Source organism: Filicampus tigris, chromosome 21 (genome assembly GCF_054856515.1).
Source record: "Filicampus tigris isolate MCC_2025a chromosome 21, RoL_Ftig_1.0, whole genome shotgun sequence".
Lineage (NCBI taxonomy): Eukaryota > Metazoa > Chordata > Actinopteri > Syngnathiformes > Syngnathidae > Filicampus > Filicampus tigris.
Genome location: NC_141237.1, coordinates 905,856 through 911,855, shown reverse-complemented (window position 1 = coordinate 911,855; position 6,000 = coordinate 905,856). Strand labels below are relative to the sequence as shown.

The 6,000-nt window shown below is 44.4% G+C and overlaps 1 protein-coding gene across 5 annotated transcripts in view; it reads left to right on the top strand.

Moving 5' to 3' along the window:
* Positions 1 to 267: 267 nt before the first annotated feature.
* Positions 268 to 6,000, top strand: part of emilin2b (elastin microfibril interfacer 2b) — a 25,642-nt gene continuing 19,909 nt past the window's right edge. For 4 of the 5 annotated variants that reach the window (XM_086020678.1, XM_086020674.1, XM_086020673.1 and 1 more), the window contains exons 1-2: positions 268 to 312; positions 4,324 to 4,385. The gene's annotated coding sequence lies outside the window, so the exon portion shown is untranslated. The remainder of the gene's footprint in view (positions 313 to 4,323; positions 4,386 to 6,000) is intronic. The other variant, XM_086020675.1, reaches the window with a different exon arrangement.

Sequence of the window (6,000 nt, the reverse complement as noted above, 5' to 3'; positions counted from 1 at the left end):
TGACAGTTTTCTCATGCTGATGTGCATTTAATTAAAACCCACACACCTTTTTTTTTTCTTTTATGGATTTTGATTTGCTGCCTCGAACGAGGACAATGAAAACATGCCAGATCCACACTGTGATGTGGCTAATGCTAATTAGTGACTCATTTCCATCACGCTTTAATCGAGTCTTGAATTTGCGGCGGTAGCTAATGAGGATTGTCTCGGGGCTGCAGGTGCCAAGGGGAAAAGGAAGTACAGGTGGCGTCTCCTCTAATGACGTCCCCGGCGGATGACTACATTACCCAGCAACCCCTGGGCCGCTGACAGGTGACTCTTGACACCAAATGCATCGTCAATGGGATTAATGACGACTTTAACGAAAGGTACTCCCGCTTCTCCCCAAATTCCAACAGCGTTGTGTTCACTGAAGACTACATTTTCCGTTGGTGTGAATGCCTGTGCCACCTGTTGTCCCGTCTTGTCAATTGTAACCTGTAGGTCACTCGGATACGAACCCTGAGGCCCATGTTTGTGGGGTGTTTAGTGGGAGGTATTTTTAGATCATGTCAGGAAAATATCCCAGCTCAAATGCTAAGCACGGTGAAGTGATGGAAAACCGTAAGGGACTTTGATAGGAGCCTCGGGGCACACCTCTCACAAGTTTAAATCTTTTATTCATGTCACTTTGTGGCATTAATGAGCCTGTTAAAAACAGTAACTTTGTTAGAGGACATCTGCGTTGCAGTTTCTAACGAAGGTGTGCTCCATTTGGTTGCGCAGATGTCGGACTTGTTCACAGGAATGATAATAAACCTACAAGTTAGTATTTTGTACACACATTATGGCTTTTTTGGCCTCAAATTAGCCTTTTGATGGCATGTTTTTTTTTGAGAAAATCTTCCTGGTGTCATGTCAGGGACTCTGCCTGTACTTGACTGTATTCCCAGCGACGTCGACTTGTATCAGCAGCGCCGCGTGAATTTCCAGTTGATGATGCCACCGCAGCTGCGCAGAAAATTGCAGTCATTCAAAAGTGTCCTCATCCATCACATTCCCGGCGGTGTTCCTGCCACCTGCCTAATGTTCCACCTCTGCCGTACGGCCGCAACGACCTTAAGTTCTTGCTGGCGCTGTGAAAAGAGTAACACAAAATGTCTTCCTGCCCGTAAATGGTTGTTGTCTGCGAGAGTGGAGAAAGTGTCAGCAAGTGAACTCGGCCCAGATTTGTTCAAAGTTCCAAATCGACAAAGATGTAAAGGCAGAATGAATGATCATAACAAAATGTAATCAAATCAATTAATTATCTATTTGGATTTTTGGGGGTTAGTGTTCCAAGAATGCTTTGACATTTTGAAGTAGGGATTTAAACTTTCAGAGATAAAGTTTCAAGCAAGCCAGGGTTTATCTTTCTTTGAGTCATTCGAAGCCATGTCTCGTCACGTGACCTCCCTCAAGGCTGAGGTCAGTCAACATGTCAACTGCGTTCATGTATAAGGAAGTTTAGGTTTCCCACGCCGGCCTTCTTGTGTGTTCCCCCGCCGGCCTAAATTGCTCCAGTTGACCTGCGAACCAAAACGCTCGCTCGTCGTTGCTCGTCGCTCGCACGCCTTCAACCGTCACCTCACCTTGCCATTAATTAACTTGCTAGTAACAATACTGTATGAAGACTCTGCTGTTACGGCAAAATAACAAAAGTGGGGTTTTTTTGTCCAATCTGGTGTATAATAGTTCAGGGGTACAGGGAAAATGATTTCAATATTCTGGAAAACTAAGACCATTACATCTTGGTATTCCGATATATGATTGTGACAAAGTGTTTTTCAAATTGGAAGACACTATATAGTGTTATTTTTTATTATATGTGGAGCGATAGTAGATTATTCCTAAATACTGTCGACATATTTATGATATAAAATATAATGAGGTAGGAATAGGATTTTTTTTGTATTTCAATGGTGCTATTTTTGTTCACTTTGTCTACTTTCCCAAGTACTTTTTATATATATTTTTTTATGCCAATTCGAGCTAAATTAGAGAACCGCTGCCATGCAACAGACTCGCTTGAAACCCTGAGGGAGGTAACATCCTGTCCCGTTCCGTCACCGCGGATCAGCCAGCGGCGCCGCCCACTCGCTCATTTGCCGCCTTCATTACCATTTCAAATATTTGACTTCAAACCGCCCGCGGCGACCGCGACTTGAGATCTGGCGATGAGGTCGCCCGTTAACTCCGGCGGAATCTCGCGCATGCTCGCGCCGCTCCATAATGAGCATTCCCGGCGGCTCTGCGCGGAACGCTAACGTGAAAACAATTCATGAAATCCGAGGGTGTGTTGACTTATGTTTGCTTTACAAATCGGACAAGATGCGTGTTATTACACAACTCAAACGTGGAGTGGAGTTGTTGCTGTTTTGCACGCAAGCAACAAAAACGTCTCCGGAGTGTCAAGAAAATGTTGTAATGTGCAAACCGGGCCACTAGTTGGCGATAGCACTTTTCAAAGGAACGTGAAGCGCTTGGAAGCACCAGATTGAAAGAAATTCTTGTTGCAATTTCGGGTTTGCATTTTCAGAGGAGGCTTTGCAAACAGGATTTAGAGTTCAATCTTGGTTTACGGGTTGAAACTTGTCTTATCGTTTAATGCCCGGGTTCGGATTTTAAAGTCGGCTTGGAAGTGGACCGACTGTGAGTGTGTCGCTGCTGCTGCTGCGGACGCCGAGGTGCTTCGAGAGCCAGCACAGTGAAGTGATGGAAAACTGTAAGGGCGACAGGACGTGACAGGCTGGGGGGGGGGGGGTCTCGCTGAGTCACTGATACAAGAGCAGGATGACACGTGGGCCCGACGCTCATGTGGGACCTTCAAGACCAGAAAATACCAGAAAAGTGCAATCCAACTTTGCCTTACCGCCGCTAAAAGCACAAGCGGCATATTTTTTTATTCAGCAGACGTCAAAATAAAACAAGAGCCTGGCGCCTCAAGTAATTGGACGATAATCTGACAGGAAATGCAATTTGCATGAATCAGCTAACGTGGCATTCAATGAGCAAACGCGCCACACTGCATTTTGACAAAGAAAATCACAATTTACCAAGTCAAAGTCGTGCAGGAAAGCAGCAAATAGGGGCAGACTTCAAATATGGACAACATCATCGCCACATTCGCGGTTGCCGTCTCACATATTCACCTATTTGCACTTTTTCTCCACATTTACTACGACTACTCTCTTTTTTAAAATGTGATTTTACTCTCCTCAGGTTATTGATTTTTCTCCTTCAAAAAATTATGAACTTAAAGATGTTTATTTTGCCACAAAAATCCCAAATTGGGGAAATTGTGCTAGGATTGCGTCAAAACGTGAAAAAATAAAATAAAAGATGCGGATGAAATAATCGCCTCCCAAAAATAAAAAATGATTTGATTTTCCACTCATTACTTTTTCTCCAATATCTTAGGAAATTCTCAAAGGCTATTTGTTAATTCTATTTATTTACTATGGCTAACATCATTATCAAAGACTTTATCAAAGGTTTTAATACACATTTAAAAGCACAACAAAAACAAAAGTGGCTGTCGTATGTGTTTAATTTCATCATAAGATTCATGACTTGTTGTCTTCTAATTAGGAGCAAAGCCCCAAATCCAGTTGATGACGTCACTGGGATTATTCATGGGGAGGCCACCAGAGGATGTGACACAACTCCCAAGTCAACTCAACTCACTTCCTGTCAGCTTGAAAAGTGTACAACATCTCATCAAATTGGCTTCTTTTAGCCCGCTACCAAACATATCGTGTGTGACCTTTGACTCCAGGGGGCGCCACATGTGCCACTTTGACAGAAAAGAGATGTGTCATCTCGGCGGCAACGTCGGGATGCTGCTGTCCTTTTCCAGACGACCCCCAGGGACCACTTCAAGTTGGTTGTGGGTTTTTTTTTTTTTTTTTCAGTTGCTCGGGGCCTTGGCGGCAACGCCGCGAGAACGCTCGACGGCGAGGACAGAAAAAGGAGGGAATAAATCGAGGCGGGTTTATCGCCGGCTCTGTGTCAATTAAAGCCGAGGCTTATCAAAGCCCTTCAACTTTATTAAAATGCGCCACGCTCGACAGGCCAATAACCTCTGACAGATTCATTGAATTTTGACAGACGGCTCCGAGCCACTAAACAAACCTCGGCGGAGAACAGTCACGCATGCAAGCGCGCGCGCGCGCAGAAATGAAATGAAAACTCATAATGTCGCCGGCCCGCACGCGCTGAGCGGCAGTGCCGTTCATCCAGCCAAGAGATGTCGTCGAGGGTGTGTAGATAGCCACGACATCACGTGTTTATGTTTCCCTGCAGTGTTTGCTACGGCAGAGACAGTGGACCCCAAAGAACACCTGCTGCACTGCACACCTGCCCTGGTAAGCCCCAAAACTGCAAAATCCCGCACACCTTTTCGCATTGAACCGACACAGCGAAGGTGGGCCGGGGCTTACTGCACTTGAACTGTTGCATCCGTATTGTAATCACTCAGTTTGACCCCCTCCAACCGTCCGCACAATTTCCTCAAGTCATTCAGCAAGGGAAAAGAACGGTATGAATGAAAACATATCAGGTCTTGTAAGACATAAGCTTATTGTCTGTGCTTGCAATTTCCCGAGAGGGCCCTCCAAAGCTTTTCATGTGAAATTGGGGACGTTTACAAATGTTGCTTTTCCTTATTCCAAACGAGGCACTATAATATACAATACCAAATAAATGATCATCTCGTTAAATGCGCTCGCACGTGCTGTGCTGTTCCGTCCAAAAGCTGCAAGTCATAAAGTTGTCTTTATATGGTGTTTGTTCAAAGCGTCCGTGCGCATGTTTATGAGCAACTTTCTCATTAAGTTGTGTCCACATCTCGGAGGTTTTATGACCTCATAGCCACATGTTCTTAGGAATATTTCCTGTTATTCCCACTCACTTGTTTGCTAATCAAACTGATTCATCTGATTTTTTTTTTTTTTTTTTTTTTTGGTCTTCTTTTTTTCTCGCCCACCCCTTCACGTTCTCACATTTCGGTGTCATGCTTCCTTTTAGTCCAAGTGCTTGAAAATGAGCATTCTCGAGCTAAGTGCGACACTTGAGCTATTAACTTTGATTATCGGGAACATGTTGCTTCACGTCCGAAGGGACAAAAGAAAGAAATTGTTTCTGCGCTTCAGCGAAAAAACATTTTTCACTCGTTGAATCAAACTTGACCTGGAAGAGCCCATAAGAACGTAACAGCTACAGTTTGCTTTTATACATTGCCTTTGTAAGAATGCACTTGCGTTTTTAATAGGAAAATGGCACATAAATTGACTTTATATCGTCATCACCATACAGTAATAACATCATGAAATAGGATGTAAAGAATTAAACAATGTGTGCATTATTTCCTGCATTCACGCTTTTGGTGTGTTCACCGTATAATGACAGTGGACAGCGATTCAAAACGTATTCTCTCCTACATGAACTCCCCCCCCCCAAATTCCAATGTAGGTTATCATTATTCGTGCATGAAAAGGATAAAACGCAGAAGGTCATAACAACTAAGCTGCAATAATGATAGTCGTTCTTTGTAGAGGATCAAGAATACCATGAAAGTTCGGAGCAAAATTCAATTTTTTTTTTTCCGAGTGCTTCCTTTTGCGCCGGGAAGTGTTTTTCCTGGACAGGTGTCATCTCTGTCGGATGCACGTTGGTTTGAATAATGACAGACGTAAAAATGCGTAGCTAGCTCTCTAGCTGTGGTAACAACTCGCGACGGAAACAACAATTGCTTCATGAGACAAGAAAACCATTGAAAAGAAGCTCGCAAAATCACTGAAGCCACCATTGAGCGATGGCTAGCGCAAAGCATGTTTGTTGAATAATCCCGAGAAAAGCTCACCGCGTTGACATTTGCGAGTCGGCGGGAGGCGGCCCAACGGTGCGGCGGCAGATATCACAACCGCGGGGCGCAGTGTCGCCGCCGCCGCCGCCGCCGCTGTCACGTACGTCACACAGCCG